Source organism: Rhipicephalus microplus, chromosome X (genome assembly GCF_043290135.1).
Source record: "Rhipicephalus microplus isolate Deutch F79 chromosome X, USDA_Rmic, whole genome shotgun sequence".
In the NCBI taxonomy this organism is placed as follows: Eukaryota; Metazoa; Arthropoda; class Arachnida; order Ixodida; family Ixodidae; genus Rhipicephalus; species Rhipicephalus microplus.
In genome coordinates, this window is record NC_134710.1 from 325,565,558 (window position 1) to 325,591,344 (window position 25,787).

The 25,787-nt window shown below is 45.8% G+C and overlaps 1 long non-coding RNA gene and 1 other non-coding gene across 2 annotated transcripts; one reads left to right on the forward strand and one right to left on the reverse strand.

The window, feature by feature from the left end:
* The first annotated feature begins 9,931 nt into the window (after window positions 1-9,931).
* On the forward strand, window positions 9,932-10,002 carry TRNAW-CCA (transfer RNA tryptophan (anticodon CCA)). Its single transcript has one exon. It is a non-coding gene; the product is annotated as a tRNA-Trp (tRNA).
* A 9,578-nt stretch (window positions 10,003-19,580) lies between these two features.
* Window positions 19,581-25,579, reverse strand: LOC142777241 (uncharacterized). Its single transcript, XR_012887984.1, has 2 exons — window positions 25,451-25,579; window positions 19,581-21,499 (listed from the first exon to the last, which is right to left on the reverse strand). It is a non-coding gene; the product is annotated as an uncharacterized LOC142777241 (long non-coding RNA).
* Window positions 25,580-25,787: the final 208 nt, after the last annotated feature.

Sequence of the window (25,787 nt, forward strand, 5' to 3'; positions counted from 1 at the left end):
GCCATGCCGAAAGGACTGGATACAACGAATTCGGCAATTGGCTCAACCTCATCGATTTGGGGGCAGGTTATAGAAGATGCGCGAGCCTTACTTCGGGAAATATGCTCTTGCAGCCTGCTCTAGCGATTGTTGTGGCGTAGTTTGCATCAAAACCTTAACGCTCGCTGCTGGGTCAGGTTGCTTGTGACCGAGTTCCCTCAATCGAAACGTACTCCAAAGGGCTCTTTTCTCATGCCAGATTCAAGTTTTTTTTACACCACTCATACCACCACTGTCGAGAAAACTGCTTTTCGTGCCGACGCGCCTTTGCTGCTATATAGTTGGCATGTATAGGGCTACCTGGTTCTTCTGGATCTTCGACGCGTACAGCTCCGCCTGGCGTCGCTTCACCCAAAGTCTCAAAAGAGCGAGGTCTGGTTCAGATTGTTCTTCGTCAACGCTGGTCGTGACTGTGTTACGGCGGAGCAGTTCTTGTAAAGAGGGAAGAAGTTATGTGAGCCCTTTGGAAACTTTATCAATTGACGATTCCCGAAATTTATTCCAATGCATGATCGCTACGCGTCGTCCAATTTTTCTTATGCATCTTTCTTTGTAAACCAATAATGATTGGAATATGGTCCCTACGCCAGGTATCCGGCTCCACTCGCCATCGCGGCGTCCCAGGACCAAACCACCATGGGAGATCTGGTGCGTGCGTTTCCAATGTTGTACCTACAGAGCAGGTAGACACGTCGTGATTGTTCAACAGAGTAAACGTGGCATCAGTCATGATGTTTTTAACATGGCATCCTAGTTGGGAGTTGTGCTTGTATCCCCAATCTGTATGTCGAGGATTGAGATCTCCACTTGCGAGGAAAGCAATCGCAGGATACGTAGAACGAAGATGTGCTATCCATCCCAAGTTATGACGTGTGCGCTGAGGTCTGGCATAAAAAGACACTAGTATGACAGGAGTCCTCAATGGTCGTGTAAGAACAGCGACAACTTCTTGATTGCCACTGTACCATGGTGCCATAGTAATCATTGTATTAGGAATACGCGATGACGCATACACTGCGGCTATTCCCGGAGTTGAACCCATAGTCGTAGCATGCCTATCTGTAGTGGACGGGTTATGATACCCATTGAAATTGTACAGAGAGCACAGCTTATTTTGCTCTTGAATAAGTAGTGCCCATGCATGTAGCTTGTTGTATTCAAGCTTGTTTTTGATTTCACCTATCTTACAGCTTAAGCCTCGACAATTCCATTGAAGAACTCCGTCACGTGCCAGCTCATGCAGAGAGTTAGTCATGATGCAAGCAATCCTGCATGAGTGCTGTTCATTGAGCAAGGTGATCCAAAACTGCTGCTCAAACAGGTTGGTTGACTCGTTTTGTCGGGTGGGCTGCAAGCGTAACTGGGGAATGTGCACTCAGTGATTCGTTACGTGTAGGCCCTGTTTTCTGGCGCCTCACAGTGACCAATTCTTTACTTTTGCGTAGCCTCTCAATTTCTTAGGCCAGTGAGTCTATCCGATCGTCATCATCATGACCATCATTCGATTTAGCAGTGGTTCAGCTAACTTTGGTTTCATTGTCTGGGTATGTCTGCCTTGTGTAACCAAAGAAGAGTACAGCTGTGTCTCGGAGCCTTGTGTGTCTTCTGCCGTGAGTGACTCCGGCTCTTCAGTAAGAACTTCGAAGAGATTGTTACTTTTACTATATATTTTTGTGTAGCTATTCGTAACATCACTGTGGCCTTCTGTTTAGTCGGACAATTTATGCTTGTCTGGTCGTGCTCATGGCATTTACATAGGCCACATCGAAATCGTGGTTGGCCCTCAGGCATGAACCTTTCTGGGTCAATAGTGCGCTGTGGGCAAAATACTTGTATTTGTCCCCGTTGAAAGCAATGGTAGCAGGAAATTGCCCGAGGAAGGCAGGGTTTGGGGTGCAACAAAGACGCATAGTAGTAAAACTTGTCCGGAATACATTGGGGGACCTGCACTGTTATTAAGGAATTTCGCCCATGAATCTGGCCGTAAGAACCCTTGCGTTGGGGAGTACATTTTGCGACAAATTATCCCCGGAGAGTCTTCAGGGTCAATGCTATAGACAACACGCTTTTGCTTGTTAGGGCCTGATGCAAAGTAGCACTGCCCAGGCAGATCGCGATCTTCTCACAGTGGTTAGATGTTAAAGAGAATAGTTTCTGCACATCGTTGAGAGGTGCCAAGAGTACATTAATCGTGTTGGCCGATCTGTAGGCTGCGAACCTTTTGTATTTCTTTGTTTCAAGGGCATGATCAATGACCCTTTGAACATGTTTGGTGGGCTCTGAAGTTATGTCGTAGCATGAGAGGGGGCATATGTGAACTCGCTAAGATAGGGGAGTGGTGGGCGTTGGGTAAAACTGAGAATCGAAGAGCGTGGAGGCATTATCAGGGGTGGCCCTTACCTTCTTCGGTAGTTGCTCCGATGCGATGGCATCTTGTTGGTGCGCAACGACAGGAGGACCTCGCTTTGCTGAATTCGCGAGACTGCCAGAAAACTGCATGTCCATGGGGTCCCCACTGTCTACCTGCACGACCTCTCGTCGGTTCATACTCTCATCACGAAGTGTACAGTCTTTGGTCATTGCACCTTGAATCGTCGAACTGTCAGCTGCACGTTGCTGCTGCATAGTTGGCACGGAAGTGGTCTTGCGCGATAGTCCCGTAGATGGCTTAGATAAAACGCTCACATCTGCCACCAGCACGTCTTCTTTTTCAGGCGAGTGTGGCCGCTGGGCCTCCCTAAGCCTAAACAAAAGCCTTGCAGATTCAAAGTCGACTAGTCGCGCAGATTCAGCAGGAAAGAGCAAAGCAATGTCCTCACCGAAGTCCTCAGGTCCCCATACGGTTCCGAGAAGCTTCCTATCTAGATACGGTCAAGATTTTCGTTGGTGTCGAGCAATTTTTAACGGAGCGAAAGAAATCACGTCTGCGTTGTAACGTCTTAACATAACGCAATTTTCGTTGGCTCATGCTCTAACATACCCATAGCCTTTGAAAAAGTGTGCACTGCAACCTCAGACACCACCAAAAATTGATCGGTTTTTCGCCCCAGTTTGAGTGCCATGAATTTGTAATTCGTTATCCTCCATCACTTTTTCTTGCTTTATTGTAGATGATGTCACAAATTTTCTCTTCATTCCCACCATCATGCCAATCCATATCGCTATGTGCAGGCAATAGCACCTTTGACTCAATACTTTCTACTTTTATGAGTGCTCGCACACTATTTCCCAGCTCAATCAAAGACGTCGAATTCACTCAACACAGTGAAGTCAAGTATTTTTCACGAGTGAGTCGTCCATCTTGTTTGTCTCCATGATTGCGATGCCTGCTTTCCCGGACTGGCGATGAGCGCTGTTCCTACTGGGAGACTGTCGGAACTCTGAGCAATCCAAGGGTAAGGATGAAGGCCAACTGAGGAGCCGAAGCTAACAACTAGAGCATTTTACCCGTAGGTGCAACGTTCCAGTATTTAGTGGAAAAGGTAGCATCATATATGACAAAAAGTATTTAGAATTAAGGTAGCGTCCCACGTGACAGAAAGAAAAACAAGCTCAAGCGTCTCTGCGCTCACGTTTTATATCCTCCGTCTTCTCAAGATTCCCTGCGAGGGAAGATATTTTAGTCCAGTACCCTCCAATGAAATCGTTGTCTTCCTCTGCACTCACAAAGAAGCAAAATGAAAAACGCCTACCAGGAAAAGGAGAAAGCCACGCCCACTTTGTCACACAGGGAGGGGGCCGTACACACAATACGCCAGGTTATGCCCAGTGCCACTGGCAAGGTGCGAATGAGCTGGAACCCCCACGCACAGAGTCTAGCTATACAGTTGGCCAGGTTCATCGTAGACTCATCACAGAGGAATCTTTGCCAGACAGTCCGTGGTGCGCCGTACATAAAGACTCGAAAGGCCTTTGAAATGCGAGAAACCTAACTGAAGATGTATGTCCGGCATTCGGCTCATTGTCAGGTGCATTCCGACGACTGCAGCAAGACAGAGGGGACCAGTATTTGTAGGTTGCCGGACAGCAAAACAGGTATTTCCAGGTAATCCGTCCGCTGTGCGGGCCCAAAGAGCTTGCGGCGAGCTGACAGACGTAAAAAATTCACTATGCTGTCGCTTTCTCGACACCTCCGGATGCGCGGCAAAGTCAAAGTCCTTCCACATGTCCAAGCAGTGCCAAGTGCTCGTCCGCCGCTGGAAAAGGAACTCGAAGATTGGTAGCCCAACGCTGCACTTCAAAGAAGCCTGGCAGTGCAGCAGCTCTGGAACACCTGTAGCTCAGGTTTTCTCTCACCCAAGTGGAGTCAGCAGGTCTGTCAGTTGTAGTTCCCATTAGAGGTGTCTCCGCAGGACGAAGGCTGGGACTGATATTAGAGATCAAATCCACACAGTACCCAAGCAGCGCAAATGCAGCACAACCTCTCTCGAGATATATCAGGCTACTGAACTCTTTGCTGGAATCTTATAGCTGAACCCGTTATAGACAAAGCAACAGCGACGCTAGAGCATAGACAGAATGACCGCAAACAAAACCATAAGCCAACGCCCCAAACGCTTTGAAGAACTTTGCCTCCATTTCATCTAATTCAACACGCAAGCCACCTAGGGCCAAGGCAAATGACGAGTCAGAAGATTGTGAAACTGAACAGATAAATTATATCTTTGTCTCCATGCCTGGCCTCGGCAGACTAATTGTAAAAGCGTACAATTCAGTAAATGTTCAAAACAAAACATGAAAATTAATATGGAATAACATAACAAATTAAACACTGGCTTTCTTAAGTAAATCAGTTTGATCTGACTTCTTATCACAGGAAACCTCGACAAAATACCAAACTTTACAGAATGAAGATCCTCTCACGATAACAATACCTACTACTCCTGCGGTTTTCCGAGGACGTCTCCCAACGAACCCATTCAAACGAGCTCTGGGGAGACGTGTATTCCACAATTTTCGAAGTGTCAAAGTTTGATGGAGGGAGAAAAGGCTAACATGTCCGGAGCCCTCAGTATCGGTGACATTTGTGCTGCGGCACCTAAGTGACATACATGCATACTGACGTTTAGAGCTTTCTCAATGTACGCCTCCCGGTCAAGCGGGCACCCTTTCGCTGAGGTGGGGTACGGCCTTTGCGCTTACTCTTGTCTACGCGCCACCTCGTATTGCTTCCACGTCTCGTCTACCCCGAAGGAGATGAGACCGAGTGGCCACACAGAACACCTACCAGTTTAGAAAACGGAAACTGTTTTCTAAATTTGTTAAAAAACAATTGCGGATACGTGCATCTCTGAATCATTCTTGCTCTGCAATGCTACATTAGGTACTTCACAATTCTGCAATGTCGCGTCGTGTCGAGAGGGTAGGCAGTAATTTTAATACTCAGCCGTGAGCCCATATCATAGTATTATGTATTTAGGGGTTGGGCCAAAAAATATTTCAGGCTTGGTACGTTTATTGTTAGAGTTAAGTTACACAGTTACCACAGCTAGAATTTCTCGTCGCAGGTAATGACCAGTCTGCTGAGTATGCGGCGAACATGTATGCTAAAGGGACACTTATGAGGTGTGTGCTTACTGATCGAAAAGGCCCAATTCTAAGAAAATAAGTTTCAGCTATGCATTGTACAAATTTGTTGTTTGTACATCTTTGGTGGTACTCTTACATCACACTATCTGCTCAGCCCTGAGCACAATCTCTTTTTTTGCATAGGCATATCCATAGAACTTGAGTACTCTCTTGCAAGCAAGCACTCCTGAAATCAATTGGTGGTACATGATGTGAATTTGTCCGAATACTGGATCAATAAAGGTCACATTTAATACACACTTGTTATTATGTTTACTTTTTAAGTACACTTGTGCTTGAAAATGAAGTTGCTTTCTCCCTGCTACTTTTAGAGGTTAGGACTTCAAATACGTACTATCTGCAGTGTGGCTGTAGATAAGTGAAGATAATGTATGTTTCAACTACCTGTGCGATTTCCTAGATTTTCTTTTTTTATGACCGTAGTACACAGACTTTCACTTCCTAGTGGTAGACACTATAGTTATGACAACTTAACTTAAACAGAAGCAGATGTGCACAAAGAAATCTGGAACGTTTTTCTGCCAAAAAAAAACAGTACCACATGCAATGAACTCAATCTTGCTCTTCATGACAGCATTCACATCTTTGAGGAAGCTGTGCTGCAACTGCTCATCACCTTTATGATTGAATATTTTAGGAGCCCATTGAACATATGTGCAAAGCTAAAGCAATTGAGTGCAGTCTTATGAGCTTTGGTGCATCTTTTTGTAAACTTGTATGAGCTAAACACAGTTAATAAAGACAAAACAGTTCTGGGTGTTGTTGATAAACTGTCACAAGGCACAACTAAATGTCGGAAAGCCTGTTAATGCCCATCACTGTGGGTGTGTTCACTATGTAGTGCAAATAATAATTTCTGACAATTCACATGACAACTATGAAGTGATCGTGAGTCGTACAGTAGTGGGCAAATTTAGATCGATTCTGGCTTCCAGGGGTTCAAACAAATGACATTGTAGCCTCACTGGAGACAAGACGGCTTGTCGGAACATTTGCTTTGACCCCTTATGTTAACATGTTTTTTTATATTTTCAAGCTTCCATTTTTTAGTGGTCAGTTCACCTGCACCAATCCGAACTGGTTCACAGCTGTGCACGAGAAGTTCAGAACCTGTGCGGCATCACAAGTGAATGACAAGGTGCCGACAAGGTGGAATCCTTAATTTTGTTCACTTAATTGAATGAGATGCAAACATCTTGGCAAAACACGCCGCATTTATAGGGGTGGGTACAGCACCTACGTCTAATGCTATGTTGTTTGTTCAGTGTGCGAGCCGCTGCACCAAACCAGCGCCGTCAGAGCAGAAGGTACAGTGTCATGAAATAGTCTTGGTGCTGTACCTCTCCTGCGCTTTTTGTAATGAATGGCAAGATTTAGAAGATTCCGTTGCTGCGCCCCTGAAACAAATGGCGAGGTGCAGCACTTTGTAAAATGGATCATGTGGTGCAGGCGAATCGAACTAACCTTTAAGCACACAAGCGTCTTAGCGTTTCACCCCCATCGAAATATGGCTACAGTAGCTGGGATCAAACAGTGTGTTGTTGAGCTCAGCAGCGCAACACAATCTAACTAATAGTGTTACAGCTTCAACATTATTGGAGTGTAGATTCCATGCCATGGTAGACAGGCAATGCTTGTAGCCAATCTAAAGCACCTCTCCACGATATGCGCGGTAAAACATTCACAAATACAGCATTACATGTGTGAAGTTAGAGACGACCTGTTGTAGTGGGCATTCAGATGTTTCAACGTGCTTGCAGAGTAGACATTCGGGGGTAGTCATCCTGTCATTGCATGGCAGTCTGGAAAAAGAAGTAACATCACCAGATATCAATGCATAAAATTATTGAATAATCAATGCATGAAATTTTCCAAAGTAAACAAATAAGCTCAGTTAATTAGTAAACAGCAGTATTTTATACATATATGTAGTGGCACCTCATAACACGTATATCACTCAGGGCTGTTTCTTCACAAGGCATGTCATGTAGCAGGTTCCTTGTCCATTGTACACATTTGCTTCCATGTCAGGTGTGGCAGGAGGCTGTGGCAGAAAAAGAAGTATTTCTCATTTATGTGACGCTTCCTTTGTCACACTATAGCAAAACCAGACCCATAATTATGTGATGTTTCTCCAACACAACTGCAGTAAACTATTAACTAGTAGGTTTTTGCACTAAGATATGGGCTAGCTAAGAAGACACATGCGAGGCGACAGTGATTTATTTGCCTTCTTTTATCGCAATAGCCTGGTTGGTGTTACCTGGTGATAGAATTTCAGAATTAACTATTGATTCAGCGACTCGCTCCCACGCGAAGCCATGCACGCCGCAAGTAACGCACGTGTTTCCGGTTACAGATTTATATGTTCAACAATTTTAAAATTTATTACTGCAATGCGCAGCCACCATGTGACGCCTACGCAGTCATTGCCAAAAAAAAACTACATATGTTTATCTGAACCAAATAGCGCCACAAGCGACCATCCTTAAAAAACTGAAGTGGTTTCTACTTACTGGCCCGGGCTTGCAACGGGTGTTCATCTGATGAAAGCTTCAACGGTCGCTTCGTTCCCCGAAAGTCACTCGAATTCCCTTCGCGAAAGCATTTTAACGAGTCAAAATAAACAGAATGAGAAAGAACGTGTCGGTCGGCAGAGGCTCAAAATATTTACAGCGAAACAAAACAGTCCGAGACACCTCCGAACGTACCGCGAGCCGTTACCTGCCGTCGCAACCGTTGGCCGCCGCAAACTTTGAAATGAGGATAATGATGTCGATAGGCTGCTACTGACATCGAGTCAGCTGGATCAAAAATTATTACAAAAAGTTCATGACGCAGCACATGTTTAAGAAAAACTACTTGCTAGAAGAACAAAATATTTTTTATGTGTAGCGGTACGCAAACATGTAGTATTTGATCATTTTAAAATAAAACTTGGCCCCGACGAAGGCGCCTCTACAAGAAAGTGCAATAGCGCGAGTGGCGAGAGAGGTTAGTAGATGCACTCTGGGTGTTTGAAGCAGAAAGGCGCCGCGGTTGATTTTTCGCCCCCTACAGGTGAGCACTTGAACTTGAGAGTTTCCGGGGCCTGGCGGCCACGTCGGCGTCTCAATTTCTTTGAAATTCTTTCCTTCGTCACGCGCTTCCCACCCAATCTCCATCTCAGCAGAGCCCTCAAACTCAGACTTCCAGCGTGCTTTTGCGGGGCCGCCAGCCTGACCTTCAATCGTTTCTCTTTGGGTCATTTCCCAATCTGTGTCCTAACATTGCGTTTAATGTATTGAGAGCCCAAGGCATAGCGTTTGCGTTCAGCTACCTCAGCCCACTCCTGGCAAGTTTGACCTTTCCCTCTCGACTTACATTCTCGCCGGCGCCTTTTTCTTTCGGGGCGGCAATGAACGCTCGCACTCTTTGTACTAGAACTCACAAGCACGCTACTTTTGACATCTTCCCAAAGTCCCGGAGGCTCAACTAGCTTATTATCCTCAGCAATCCAAGGTGTTGACGCTTCTGACACAAGGGTGCATCCTTCACTTTCTAAGCTAGTAACCTCGCCTTCCACATGACGGGATCTATTTATGTCGTGATAGTTCCTCTTCGCGCGTCTTCGCATTTGGCCTCCTGCTCCTTTTGACGGCCTTCCATATCTTGTGTCATGCGAAGCGCCTCTTCGTTTAGACACACACAGTCTACCAGCCTCTCACTCGCGCTTTCTGCTCCTCGATTATCAGGAGTTGACACACAAGTCGTCGGATGCGCCAGAGCTTTCGCCGGACACTCACTAGAGCAAAGGCCCTTGAAAAGCATATCCGAGTCATTCGAAAAATGAAGACCATGCTTTGGCAGGTTTTGTGACACGGCAGATCATTTTCGGGTAGTTTGTACGGTCCTTCACTCACTACGTAGGCTGACAATAAAAGCACACTTTTGTCTCTCACTTTCAATTCTTGAGACTTTGATGCCTCGTCACACGCGCATTTGTGTTCAGCCACCGGATCATCATCTTTTTCAATTACCAGACATTTCTGGCTCCCCACCAAAGAGAGAAAACTTTTACGCCTTAGGCAGCCGATTGCAATGTGACCAGGCTCTTACAATGGTAGCATACGACCAGCTTTCTAGCCTTACACGTCTTCTGGTTCTATTTTGCTTTGCGAAGCACTTCCGTTCCTATTGCCTTTCGGCGAACCTCATCTAGCGCTGCGTGAAAGGCTGCTTTGTGACACGCCTCACTTTCCAACTCCTGCTATCTTCTGGCTTCGTGTGTAGTGGTTCCGTCCTATGTACGGCTTACGCAGAAGCGGCTAGCTCAGTCGGTAGAGCATGAGACTCCAAATCTCAGGGTCGTGGGTTCAGGCCCCACGTTGGCCGCCAGTGTGGGGTCTTGAATTGGCGAGTGCCACTACCGTGCTCTTGGAGCGAACGGACACAGCAGACGTGGTCAGAACAAACCAAACAATACACTTTTATTTAACTGCTTTTTCAGCGACGATATCGCCAGCCAAATCATTACTCATCAATTGTAATTAACACGCTAAGACATCCTTACACCATAATAAACAACACTCAACAACATGACAAACAAGGCGGTGTCGCTAACACCTGACTCACCACGCGGTCCCACCAGAGACAGCCCGTGGTGCCGGCCAATGCAGACCCACCGCGGGAGGCAACCGTCTGCGCGACCGCCCCACGCCAAAAGCGACTCGCTCAACTCTCTTGCCCACCACCAAAGCTTGCATTCCGCCAGGCGTCTCTGCCGGCGCTACCGCTCTACCAACCATGATGATGATAGTGGTGATCACAACTCGCGAACACAACGCCACCTATTGCTCAATAGTTATCATCCCCAATGTACGGCTTCTGCGCGGAACACTTTTTCCACGCGGCGCAAACAACTTTACAGGGGGTGTCAGCACCCCCCACACGTGCAATCGTTCTAACGTTCGTATTTTCATCCTACATTGTTCCTATTCCTGCTCTCGTGTTCTCTTTTCCTGGATATCCTACCACAAGTCCTTGATTTTCTCGTCATCTCTTCCGCTTGCCTCTATTGCCTCAATGACTTCAGTTTTCTTTAGGTGTTTCGGACAATCAATCCTGCTTTCCCTGTATATCGCACCTAGGTCCAATCTGTGTAACTCTCTTCAAGCCGTGACGTCTACTCTTCCACCGTCAAGTTTCTCAAGAGATAGTGTTAAAGCAAAGTTCCCGTGAAGAGGCTTCCAACACCTTAGTAACCAGGAAGAACCACGTTAAGCTTGGCAGGTTTCAAGGAGAAAAGTTCATGCACTCACCAAGCCGGAGTAGAATTCCTGCGCACATCATCTCACTGCTGCCATCCACTGTTGTGACTGGGGGACTTCATCGGCCCTCGAAGTCATCCAAGCGTCAGCGAAAAGGTGAACCCAGAAACCGGAGATGAAAACTGGAACGTTTATTTACATGATTAGGTAGTGTGATACAGGACCAAAAGGAAAAGCATGCTCAAGCATCTCTGCACTCGCATTTTATATCCTCTGTCGTCCCAATATTTCCTACTAGGGAAGACAATTCAGTCCAGGACCGTCCAATGGGATCGTCGTCATCTTTCACTGCGCTCACAAACAGGCAAAGTTACAAAGCTCTCCCAGAAAAAGGGGAAAGGCGCGCACAGTTTGTCGCACAGGTAGGGGGCAGCACACACTGCGCTAGGAGACAGCATGGGGCCACCGGAAATGTGCGGTGACCTAAAACCCCACGCGCAAAGTGGACCCATATGGTTGGCCAGGTTGAAGGTTGACTCATTAAGAAGGCATTGCTTCCGGGCAGTCCGTGGTGCACCGGAAATGAAGACTCGAAAGATCCTTGGAATGCGAGAAACGTCGCCGAGGATTTTTCTCCGGCACTCGGCTCAGTGTCAAGTGCATTCCGACGACTTGAGCAACGCGGAGGGGATCAGACTTTCTAAGAAGCTCATATAGCAAAACAGCCCGTTACAGGTAGTCCGTTGACCATGCGTGCTAAAGGGCTCTAGGTGAGCCGACGAACCTGTCGCTTTCTGGACACCTCCTCAAGCGCGGCAAAGTATAAATTTGTCTATGTGTCCAGGCGGTGCCAAGATATGGGGGTCATTTAAACAACGCTGTCACCATTTAGGTCAGGCACGCGTTCAATTTTGTCGTGCCTCGTCTATCATCCATTCTTACATTTATGGTACTCTGACCATCGCCGCGTTTTGCCAGGACAATTCAAAGCTAAAGCCTGGATCGCTCCATACCTTTCCAATAACTGCACCTTCCTCTTTATGCCTGGTTGTCTCTATCTCAAACACAAGCCACTCTTGTTCTTCGGCTTTCTTACGCCTTGCCTATATTACCAACCAACCATTGCAAACCTTGTCCTAATCGACGCCGGAATCCTTAACTGCACGCCTGTGTCAAATGTGGCTTCCTATGTACATCGCCGCGTCAGTACCCAGCTTCTCACGTAAAAGCACTAAATCTGGATTCCTCCACCTCTTGAAATCCATGGTCACCTAGTGCAGGCTTATGTTGCTCTAAATGCTGTGAAGGTACTTATAATAAACACTGCCTTCGCAAAACAGTACCAATCTGCCACATTGAATATAAATCACCATCTATCTACAACACATTGGAGAACCTCTACGGAAAGCGAGCACACACCAGCATCAGTATCAGGAAAGAACACCACAAAATCCAACCAAATATCACCGCTGCAACCAGTTGATGAGACCGAAGAGTAGAGCACAGGCAGCCACCCAGGCGCCAAGGAAGTTGAACTGTTGCGAGGCTTCTTTAAGGCAAAAACGCACGAATAATTTGAATAATTACAAACGTCCAACACATCAGACGCCGAGACGCGCCTTGACAGGAGACGTGACATGCCGAAACGAAGGCCAGGGAGAGAGACCTCCGAGTGAACACGTGACACGTTTTTAGTACATACCTACTCTTAGTCTAACCTAGTCCTGCGTGAGCCGTAACAGGCAGTATCTTCTGAACAGTATAATAGACGGTGCTTTCTCATAGAAATACATGCAAATTGCAGTTGAGTGAGGATATTCTAGATGGTACGGCACCACTACTGTTCGTCTGGCTGCTGCGCGGGCTGTGCTTGGGTGCGCGAAGAACGAGTGCATGTTTCACAATCCTGGAACATCACCGTACGTGTCGGATAATTGGTGGGGCATGGAGGAACCGTAGCAGCGAGTGCGGTAGGCTGCGGCTGCTCGTGCTCGTGCTCGTCGACAGACAGACAGACAGACAGACAGACAGACAGACAGACAGACAGACAGACAGACAGACAGACAGACAGACAGACAGACAGACAGACAGACAGATGAACGAACGCAAGCACGGACAGATGGATGGACACAAGCACGCACGCACGGTTCAGTCCACGTATCGTCATTCACTCCGTCGATGTGCTATGAATTTTGATATCGTTCGTCCGTGCACGCGTATTTCCTCAAACGCGGGCTGTGTGTCTCCGTCACCATGGCGCGCGTTTCTTGCAGCTCACACAGACACCTGTTGCGTTTCTGCGAGGCACGGACAGCGTTTTAAACGGTACGCCGACGAGCATTCCTTGGAGGCGATGTCCTTGCTCAGCCGGTCATAACAACTTGTCACGCGCCGTTGTCCGTTACCGCTATCGCACGAAATAAAAGCAACCCAACAAAAACATTGAAAAATATTGTGTGATTGAAACCTGGGTACACTGCAATGCCACCCCATTATTCTGCCACTGAGTCACGCAGGTGCTTAGGGTTCGTTCGCAAACTTCCCTTTTACTCTGTTCCAGAAGTTCCGGGCAGCAGAGCCAAGGCTACACGACCCTCGAACTCAGGTTGTTGCGAAGTGAGATGTGCCCCGTATACGTAGCCCGTTGTTTGGCCTCGTGACTTTTGCAAGCGGTCTCGTCGGAGAAGTTTTACTTGAAGGCTTCTCTGCGTATTGTAGCTGTGATTTGTGTGACCATTTTGTCGCATTTTCTGTAGAAAACAATTTTTGTGGCTCGATGATACTGGAGAAAGAGTTCTTGCTTGTACGTGTTATAACACGCAAGTGACGAAATAAATAACGCAGTTGTGGCTCGTATGTGTTATGTTTTTACTTACAAAGTACGAAAAAATGGTATCACACTGTCTAAACATTTATGAGTAGTCCGTTCAACCCGGACGTCCACAGCGCCGCGGAAGACCCAGTCTTGGGTTGTAATTATTCCGCGGTGGCAGATTTGGTCACTTCTACCGAAATGGCGGCACCTGGTTCACCTGTGCGATATATTTCCCGGATCAGCTTTTACGACAAGGGAGGGAAGCAGTTGGCTCTAAATGTGCTCGGGACACTGCGTAAACAGGGTGGCAGAAGTGCAAGCATGAGCTCTCTCATTAAGAGAACGGCTGCGTTCTCCAACGTCACCGAGCGTGCGCTGTACAAGTGGGTAGCGCAGCACGATAAGCATGGCGAAGTAATTCCACCCAAAACGCTGTTTCGCGGTGGCAGGGGCCACAATAGAGAGCAGCTGCTGGACGACTTCGACCTTGGTTTGTTGCGCAGAGTCATGCACGGTTTCTATGAAAGGCGGGAAATTTCGATGGAGCGCAAGCTCACCACATACGTCAAAGTACGACTCGCTGCCGTTCGTGTCCGCCACAACTATTCATAGGATGCTGCTCTAGGTAAGCTTCCGCTATAAGAAGCGTTTCCGAAATTCGCGCCTGATGAAGGCCACTAACATCATCCAGTGCTGACGCAAATACTTGCGCCAAATTGAAGAGGTTCGACGCCAGAGACTACCCATCTTCTACACTGATGTAGCCTGGGTGACCACAGGGCAACACTGTAAGCCGTGAGTGGGTCGACGAGACCATTAAGTTCACTGAGCACGCCAGGAAAACCAACCTGATGACAGGCCCGCCTAACCCCAGTGGTTAAGGAGGTCGCCTCATTATTACTCACTGTACCAACGAGGACGGCTTCATCACAGCTGCTGGTGAAGTATTTCGAGCCAAAAAGGGAACAGGTGAATATCAGGATGAAATGAACGACGCCTAATACGGAAAGAGGTTTAAAGAAAAGCTACTGCTGTATTTGCCGCGACAAAGTGTCATTGTGCTTGCTAATGCATCTTATCATTCCTTGAAGCTTGAAAAGGTACCCCGTATGAGTACGTTGGAAAAAGACATTGAGGCCTGGCTCTCTCTGAAGGGGGTGACCGGTAGCAGTGACATGGTGAAGGCAGAACTCATAAAGCTTGTTCAAACCATAAGAACGGAGAGTAATAGGTATCGCCTTGACTGCATTGCGGCTGATGCTAGTCACACTGTCACATGCTAGCCGCCATACCACTGGGAGCTCAACCCGATTGAGCTGGTGTGGAGTAATGCTAAAGGTTATGTTGCAAAAACTAATACGCAGTTCAAGATGGAAGGCCTCGATCGTCTTGTTTGGAAAGGCATAGAGCAAGTCACTGCACAAAAAATGGAAAAATTACGTGAGCCACGTAATAAAAGCGGAGGATGACATGATGAAGATTGATCACATTATTTATGATGTCATTGATGACAAACAACGAGCCGTAGTGGCCTTGGATGTTTACACGACGAACAGTGATGAAAGCAGCATGAATAAAGATGATAATCAGCCTCTTCGTTGACTGGTTCCTGAAGACAGTTCCACACATATTGCGATATCGCGGTCACCTGCTTATCAGACATGTCACTTGCAACATCTTGGGCAACTGTCACCGTGTAGCCTTGCACATAATTTTCAAAAAGCTGTCATGGTGTTTTAATGCCACTGAATGTCAACACAACAACTACTGAGAACTTACTCGCAGAAGTGTCAGGTAATGTGGTGCACCCTACTTCAAAGCCCATCTTGTCACCGCTGCATTCCTCATGTGTCGCATCGCACTTCAAATACATCAGTCATCCGTGCTCATATGCACCGTTTTCCCTGCGACACCATGCCAGTGTTGCCTTCGCGGCAATATTCTGAGCACTTTGTGTGCTCCCAGTCACGACTGCAGCGCCCTTTGCCAGCTACAGCTCCCAGTGCTGTGTGTTTTAATGCCATTGATTCCGACATAACAACTTAAAAGCTGAAGCGTCGAAATGCAGACAGTGTTTTGCTATTTACCTGAAAGCAATCTCATGCCACCCCTGTGTTCTTCGTGTGTCATACAGTTGCTGTGCCCTATGGCGGCTACAGCTACAGCTCCCAGTGCTGTGTGTTTCAAAGTAATCAATGCCGTAGTGGGAAATTTAAAGCTGAAGCATCAAAGTGCACACAGTGTTGTGCTATTTACTTGAAAGTCATCTCTTGTTGCCCCTGTGTTTTCGACTGTTATATGGTTGCTTTGCCTCGTGGCAGCTACAGGTACAGCTCCCGTGCTGTGTGTACTCGCTCAGACTCGTGCTTTATATACATCTTGCGCTATGGACTCGCTGAGATTCAAGTTCACCAAAATTCTCCTGAACCGAAATCACTCGGACCCACACTCACGAAAACTTTCTTGAACCACACTTTCTCACACTCGCCAAAATATCACTCGCGCGGACTCACTTAGAATCATGTCTCTGTCAGAGTCGGAGTGAATTCGAGTGAGTTCATGAGCCTAGAATTTGCGTTTTCGGCGTGCCAAATCTCTTTAACGTCGATACCTCAGGTAATCGGTACTTTTTTGGCGCCTATGATATGCTACCTTTGAATGCGAGTCTTGAGGGCTCGCAAACCAGTCAGGTCATTTTTCTGGAAACAGATGACAACACAAGATTAATTTATTAGGAACATCTTTGGAGGCGTCGGCAGTGTGGGGGGGGGGGGGGGGCGCAAGGCACTCCCCTACGTAATCCATGCATCTGATCAACAAATATTGACTTGGTGTATGAACATATTGCGTACTTTGGTGTACTTTGCATTACATGTGTGTAGGCGTGAAAATAAATGTGAAATAAAGTAAGGCTTGATAGTAATGCTGTAGATAGGTAGATAGGAGAAACCCTGCCGTGTTTCAGCCCATAATTACACTACACATACAACATACAGGTAATTTTTATCTATTATTTTATGTCCGCTGGCTTTTCCTTTGTAAGTATTACATGCCATTTCACCATGACTGAGCAAAAAAGTTACCCATAGAAAAACTTCACTTCTTCGAGTTCACTTCCCACGCGGATATCTTCTTGGGTTGCTTTGCGATTTCCTCGCGGATGGTGTAACGTATTTACTCGCGTAATTTGCTCACCCTAAGAAGATTGCAGCTTCATTACTTGTATTTTTACCATACCTAATAAACGACCTTACTGTACAAGCGTTCAAGCTCAATCGAGTTACTTTTGGATCATGACTGCGTATTTACAATACTTTTCAACCGAGACAATATTTCAATGTATTTTGGTCTGTTTTTTAGTGATCCATACCTTCCTTGGCATTGTTTTCATTGCTTGTGACTCCATGTGTTGTCAATGTTAAGTTCCCGTGATTGACCACGTATATCCCTCTAAATGTTATTGCTTTTTCCTTAACTTATTCCGCACTTCATTTCCTCTAATATAGACCACCTTCATGCATTATTGTAGTAGGGGTCTTAAATGATGCATAAATAAAGGTGATAATAACATGTTTGGAATCACATTGATTCATATTGACATGTCCACATGCTGATGCTAAGTGACCGAAGTTGATAGCAGAGGTCGTATAAAAAGATATAAAAGCTCTTGAGACACTGTATCCTGGCGTGTCTTACTTTCACACATACGAAACGGCAAAACAGTATATGTTGAACAAGCTGCGTTAGACACAATAACAATGAGAACTATTAGGCAATGATGCCAAGGAAGGCATAGGGGAATGTTAATAAAAGTAATTGCAATGTGAAATGTGAAGAAAAAACAGTGGACAAAAAGATAGCTTGCCACCAGTAGAGACCGAACCTGCGATTTTCGAATAATACGTCCGATGCTCTACCACTAAGCCACGGTAGCGGTCGTACCGCCGTCCACTTTTTAGGGGGTATATGTGTGCATTAAACCTGGGAGCATTGGTAAGCGCCACTTGTTGCCATGAGGGCGAGTGTGGAACACTTTTTTTCTACCTGTTTGGTGTCAAGCAGCACGTGATCCCAATCCAAGCTGGCAGCTGACCAAATATCTCTTGCATACTACCTGAAGGCACCAAGTCTGCCAGAATGAGACGCTTGCTACGAATGAGGAAAGAAGTGTAAATTTAAGGGCTCATTTTCTTTGTAGTTTGATAGTGACTTTTAAAGATGGAAACTTTGTAGAAGGTGCAGATGGTGTGACTGGAGTAATGTTCAGTTGAGAATAAGTAGGATGGCCTCTGGGTGCTCAAGTCTTTCTTAGCTGGAAGAATAACAGAACTAGTTACCTTACCATGTCGCCAAAAAAATTTAAAAAAGCCTGAAGGTGCAAACACACATGTACTGGTACACTTGAGGGGCACTAAATATGTGCATTCGATCTTCTCACCACATCTAATTCAATTGAAGGACAGAATGTGCTTTTGTTGACCTTTACATCTGATGTATAAAAAAGTGTCAGCTATTTAGTGCAACCCGTGCCCTCTGTTTATTATACCAGTGGTACCATTGAAAAACTGCACAGAAGCAAACACAGGTGTTACAGTAGCTAGGTAAATGAGAGGGGAGGGAGCATTTATTGAAGTTTGGCTTTCTTTGAGGCGCTAATGTATACACCGCGTGAAGTGGGCTATGCACACTTCACTACATCCAAGTGGAAGTTCGTGCGGAGTGCCACTACCACAGGGAATGAGTGAACCTTAAGTGTGAAACGGCGAGTGCAAAAGTAGGACAATAATGCACGACACAGGCGTAGCACTGGCACAGTTTAAATAAGCAGTACCATTTCAGTGTTGTTGCATGTTCGTTATTTGCAGCTTATTGCTAAGTGTTAATGAAGACTCAATTGTTAGTTGGTTTAATCTGTGTACTGCATTGTTGTTGTGTTTTTCATGATGTTTCAGACTAAGATGTTCAGTAAATGGCTTGCATACAATCGGTAAACCTTCAATTATGCTTGGTCTGACGGTCAGTGTTCTGGGAATCAAGCCTTCCTCTGAATGCTTGATTGTTGACAAGTTTATATTTGGTTAAAGAAAGAACATACTTTTTTTACCCAATAGTCGATTGAGGTAGCCCATTCAGGCACATTGTCCACATATGTGAACACTACTTCTTTGTGTGCATGTTCACTCAAAACGTTGCCACGAAACAAGAAGAAACACTGGGATGCGATAAATTTGTTTTCCGAAGGCATTACCATATTTGCCGAGTCACTTCACGTGTTACATTATGGAAGCGACGCAAAGAACTTTACTATTTGTTGGCTCACAGAAAATACAACCAGTCACAAATCACACACATACTGCATCTTACTTGTGATTCTTTTTATGAAAAAGTAGGGCATGATTGACTTCACAGTAAACTTACAAATAATTATGGATTGGTACAATTTTGCGATCTTGAAATTTGCAGGTAGGGCTGACGTCGATAGTGACTTATTTTCTGCAAGTCACTTTCAACGTTTGACCTACCAGCATATTCGAAGATCGCAAGAATTGTACCGATCCACAAGTCAGGAGACACTAATGAACCATCCAACCACAGACCCCTTTTCCTTACCAGCACGTCATGTAAAAGTTTGAAGCCCATTGTACTCAAAAACTTAACCACATATTTCTAAGAAAACATTCTGGTTGATGTTCGACATGGTTTTAGAAGAGGCTTATCGACTGTCACTCAGCTTACAGAGGTGGTTCAAGACCTCGCATGAGGTATTAACAGCCATAACCAAACAGACGCACTTATATTAGACTTCAGTAAACCATTTGACTGTGTGTGCCCTATTAAAATTGCCAAAATTACTGCTGTGATTGATGACGGTCCCATCACTGCATAGATAAAAGAACTTTTTATTTGATCGGTCCCAATTTGTCATTATTGAAAACATCTCATCTGCTCTTGTGCCGGTGAATTAAGGCATCCCACAGGGCTCAGTAATGGGCCCGCTGTTATTTGTTTATTTTCATCAATGACAAAACAACACACAAAGATTGTACAGTTAATCTTTTCACAGGTGATTGTGTAATGAGTCAGGAAATAAACAACAGTGAAGACCACGTTTTACTCAGGAGCACAACCAACTGGTGTGTCTCTAACGAACACAACCAACTTGTGTGACAAGTGGCGAATGAGCCTTAATACAAAACAATTTCATTTTTAATTGAGCTTTCATTATGTGCGATGCATTTTGTAATGTGCTGATTGTAGTTATAAACAAGAACATTTGTCAGCCAGAGCTTATTTGCGTCTGTGTGTCTGCTTTCTTCGTCTCTGTCGCGCTGTCGGTATACAAGCATAAAACAACTCGCCCACTTCTAAAAGGTAAAGGTCCTATTGTGTACTCACGCAGTTTACGAGAATAAAGAGCACCACCTGAGAAGCTTGTGTAGTACTAAAATCGCAAGCAGTCCATCATGGGCGAAAATGTGGGCCTAAGGCAGCAGATGGACATGATCTGCTCGAAGAATTGCTGAAGTTACAATACTTATTGCCTACAGGCCGTCCAGAGCAACTCACAAACCTTATTTATTTAACAAAATTATCTCTACCAAACCTCGACAATAAGCTTTATGGCACTGCCAACATGCAAGTGACTGCTTCATAATATTTAATTGAAAGCAGCTGTCTTGTTGCATCACATAAATATGCACTATTTGGTAAGATAGTGCACACTTTACGCGTATAATATAACACTCAGAACATCCATTTTCAAACAAGTATTTTAAGTGACAAGTGCAGTACTAACTGAACACAGCTCGAAACAATCAGTGTTGCACCGCGTATCAAGCAGGTCGCTTTCAGAGCCGTCTAGCCTGATTACTCAGGATCAATCACAATCGCAAGTGCACCCCGTGATAACGTTACAGGTAGCGGAGTCACACACGCTACGCGTCCTTTATGGAGGTTTATTTATAGATGCAGCAATAGACTGTGCGATTTTGCACTCCTCTCTCTGAGTGGTTATCAGAAGGAAATGAAGAGAAAAGTGCCCACCCGTAGCTGTCTCTACTTACGAGGCCACCCCAACAGGTCGGCAGAGGAATGGGGTGGGAAAGGGGGAGTGAAAGAGATATGAAGAGAATAGAGGATGATAGTAAAAATAGAACCCGCATATGGAAGTTGAGGAGAGATAGGAAAAATGGAAACGGTCAGACGAGATCGAGGACGGAGTGCGCCGATCTTGCGAGAGCTACAACACCGGAGATGAAGGACGACACACCGAAAACCGTTGAGCATGAGTTCCTCAGAGCGAACTCTGCATGCCTAGCGAGAAATCCGCTTCGTATTAGGACACGATCTGTGCTCAAGTACGGCTTGCATACTGTTACACCACGCAGAGAGAGACAAGTAAAGCACCGGGAATAGAGCCATCATTTCGTATCGAACACAAGCGGCCCTTCGCATGCCCATAGGCATGCGTATACGAAATCTGATGAAGCGTGGTGCTTTCATATTCAATTTCGCTAGTGTGGTGCTTTTTACCAAAACATGAGCCACTGAACCTTATCCCTGAAAAATTTACGTGCGAGTATCTCGAAGACGCGCGCGTTTACGGTGCCGAGGAAAATATTTAACCGCTTTCACAATTACAGCTCATCTCAATGCGCAGTTGCACAGTGTCCCGAGACGCTCTTGCCGCTTTCGCTGCAGCGCACGTCGCTAGCAGTTGAAGGGGCGCGGAAGGATACACTCAGATGTGCTCGCCCTCCTGATTGGTCGAGAAGGCCTGTAGCTTCCACAGTGCTGCACAGAACTTCTGGAACAGAGTATAGGTTAAGTTGAAGTGGGGAAAGGAAGTGCCCTAACATGAGTAATAAAGCGTTCGTTTTCAACAGCAAAGGAACAACCAGTCGTCACACAATCCAGATTGCGTAACCAGTGCGTTGTCCAATGCCCAAACCCCTTACGAAAGCTTGTTCTTCATCACCTAATAACTGTAACACATACCCCATCCAGCTGGGATTCTTCGTTGTCAACTATTGCATCAAACACAAAATTCGCACAAATTCTTTTGCAAGTGTTTGGCGGATACCAAGCTTCTCACGAAAATGACGAATGATAGCATAGTAAATGCCAGCCTACTACCCAGACGTTATGATTACTTATAGCTTAGTGGGTACCCGGAAAGTTTGCTTCAAGCATTTGTCCGAGAGTGTTTAGAAAAGGCTATGAAAGGCCTCTCTTCCAGCTTTCGCTCTGGCTGTGCTGCGCGTTCTGAGCAGACCTGGTGATTTTTTTGACGTTTTATGTACGCCCTTGTCCGTGGTGTGTATGCACGTAGACTTTCATCAAGCTAACCACCGTGGCAGCATAGCACATGTGCCACCACACTGAGTGTGTAAGATGAATTCCCGACCACACGATCACATTTCCATCGGGGCGAAATAAAAACAACACCCGTGCATCAAAATATAAGTGCACGTTAAAGAACCCCAGGTGGTCTGAATTTCCAGAGCCCTCCACCACGGCGTCTCTCATAATCATATAAGTGGTTTTGGGACGTTAAACCCAACATATCAATCAAAATAATATCTTGTTTGGCACACGGAAGCCAAGCAATTATCGATGTTGAAAAAACAGCTTTATTTTAAGCAGACACAGGATTTCCGAAAAGCTATAATGTGCGTGAGGAGAACCTAAGGACAAGTAAAAATTGAACATTTCATACTTCTCCAGCAAGGCATTGAACATTTCACACTTCTCCGATATTATTTAGCTACGGTAGCCAGTGAACAAAGAAGCTTACCGTGTCTGCTGGCTCCAGAAAGATAAGCTTCAAGTAGTCCGCTGCTTTATTCATAACAAAGAAGCTGTCCTTAGCACAAATTAAGTTAAGTAGAGGCATCAAAGCATCGAGTATTCATCGCGAGCGTATCCTTTATAACAGTTCAGCCGCTTAGGCGAACGTGCCCCCACACAAACCTTGAGTATAAGGCAGCTTTCCTTCTACTTACCTGTTTTCAAGTAATTCAGACTGCATACCTATCATATAACTCACTTCACGTGGAGGCATCGAATGGAGTTGAGTGGTGGTGGTCAGATAAAACATTTTCGTACATATGCCAATTGCTGCCTAATACTCTTGTTTTAGTTACGGCAAAACCTTGTTGAATTCGGCTATTTGGCCCTTGTTTCCACTTGTGGCTGTCTTCACTATCGAATAAGTCCACAGCACACACGCGCGATTCGGTTTTGAAGCTAGCACAATTTCACTAGATATGCAGGAAAGCAAAAGAAGATCATACTTTGCTCGCCAGACCATTTGGACGCGACGCCGCCTTCGTTCTTTGATATGATTAGGAAGAAAAAATTGGCCCCGTATATGCCTGTTTCACTCCAAGTGTCCTCAAAAGACGATAGTCTTGCGTGTAGAGAGAAAACAAAAACGTTTATACGTTATTCTGCGCGATAAAATATGTGAATTGTATTCTATAAGCACTGCGCTAGATCGTCTCGATCCTTGCAGCGAAGGTGAACGAGCGCATCGAGGTACGCTAGACATGAGTTCCATCTGGCAGTTGTCCTTGAAAACAAAGGAAGGCGTGCGCGCCTGCGGAGAAAGATGCGCGGCTGTCTCGGACGCGATAAGGTGTAGAACGCAAAGCGGCGGGCAAGTGCCACCACCGTGTTATCTTGGCAAAACGTTGGAAACACTTGCCTTTTTTTACACCGCGTTGCACTGTCGGCGCACCTTGATAAACGCTACGGTCCTCAGAATTACTTGTGACACACATAAAAAACATCAACTTGTTGTTATGGTGCCTCAGATATGCACAAAAATTGCTTTTTAATTGACAATCGCAGAAGTATGAATGCTGAAACTTGAGCAATATTGGTGGGTGCTGCGAATGGGGTTGGCCGTTTGAGGTATCGTTTGGTGCCATTTGGTAAATTTTTACCGCGGACAAACAGAGAATTTACGGACAGGCAAACAGAAAGATGGAGAAATCAAAATTTTGACGTCGAATGTCCCCAGGAAAGGCTATTGTCTTTAAAAATGCACACAGGGGTGAAAGGGTCGGACGAGTTTCGCCCGAGTTTTGCGAAACGCTGAATCATCCCGAGTTCTGGCGGCATCCCCTTATGAATGAGCAAACAGTACAAAAAAATTCAAGCTTACCCCTCAGCGTGGTGCATTTTATTGGCCACAATGTAGCCAGTTATCGCGTCAAGGACAGTCGATGAAATTGGGCTGTGTTTTCAGACTAGAGGCACCTTCTTTCATTTGTTTGTCGTTCCAGTGAGTGCAGAAGCGCGCGCACGCAATAAAAGTGTCAGAAAATTTTTGTAATAATATTTTTTAGAAGGAAGGGGTGTTTGAATTTGTTTTGAAGCTTTTAATGCCTGCACTAGGTCTGCTTTAGAATAATCAGCACGAGGGCCTCTGAGATCAGCACCGGCCGAACGTCTTAGAAGATCTAGACCGCAGCTACACCCGAGTCACGTGATGATCATCATGCTCAGCCTGTACATCATAGCGCACTGCTCGGCCAGTGCGCGTTGTTTTTGTGGTCATCTCCAGCAAACACCCAAGCTTGTGCGGCCGGCTAATTAGCTATTAGAGGCAAAGCTCCTAAAGACGTGAGTCTGTTCCTCCTAGGGTACGGGACCGCCTATAGTTCGATGGTTCACTCAGCAGGTGCGGACAGACGGACAGACAGACAGACGGACAAACAGACCGACCAACCGACCGAAAGATAGATGGACAGACAGACAGACAGACAGACGGACGGACCCACGATTCATGAGTTACCAATAAAATCCTCTGAAGCTTCACCAAACTCATTTGCCATGACCAAGCTAATTAGGCCAAGTTTTGGTAAGGCCGAGGTAACTACGCCATATCTTAAAAATACCGTGCTAATGAAGCCACGTAAAGCTTGAGCAGGGTTATCTAAAGCATGCTAGTTTATGTGGTGCCTAAACTATGATAATTAACGTGACGTTATTCAAACGCACACCAAGTAAAACCATGCTAACTAGCCCTTACTAGTATGTTGACAATTAGTATCCTGTTAATCAGAATTACGTTTATTAGTTCTATACTCATCAAGACCTTGCCAATTGAGCCCGAGATAATACATTTTAATTGATAAATTAATAATGAAGTAAAGACCTCAGTGCAGTGGTCATTAGGCCTCAGCCAGTTTGTACAATAAGATTGAGCCAGAGCTGATGCGGTCTTCACTTCGCAGCCGACCCCTCACATGAGTAGATGACGAACTTAAAAAGCTGCAAGAAGCTACGTTATCAAAAGCTTTTATGGCTCCAGCCTTGCACACGTAGTGTAGCTCACCAAATTCTTTTTAATTGAAAGAAGGTGTCACTTACTGTTCGCCGCATCAAACGCTTAAAAGTCACACTGGCACCGTCACACTCCCGGGTTGAACTCAGGCCTTCTCAAAATCAACGAGTTTGTATCTGAGTTCACGCGTCAATCAGTTTTATTCACAGACGCCCGCGGCGAAGATCGGGTACGCCCACCACTTTTGCTCTTGCTGAGGAGCAGTACTGACGTCGAGCAGCACGATTAATCTATCAGCTTTTCGCGCAGACTATGCACACACGGCCGCAGAAGTAAAAGTAATATCACCCCGTGGCTACTATGTATAGCACTCAATTTCACCGCACTCACGATGTATCCGATCACAGCCGCGTCGCCGCCATGATGCGAGCGCCCCTGCTGACCGCCTGTCTTTATACTTACCTGCAATACATAATCGAAGCGAAACGAGGAACACAGAAGCACTGCGCGTGCACTCTTGCTGCGTTCGAGAGTGGAAACTTCTATGCTGCAGGTGGAACGAAAGGTTCTGTCCGAAAAAGTACCTACGCCCATAAATACGTCTGTGGGCGGCGCGTGTTGAGTTGGCAAAAAGATAGCGGGACAAAAGATAGCGGGAGTTGGCAAAAAGATAGCGGGATGGGGGCGCTGAGCCCCCCCCCCCCCACTTTTGACAGTGGTCACTCTTGGCTGCATGCTGTGGAAACGAACAAGTAAGGTGTAGTTTTCCACCACAATTGTAATTACTCAATTATGCTTC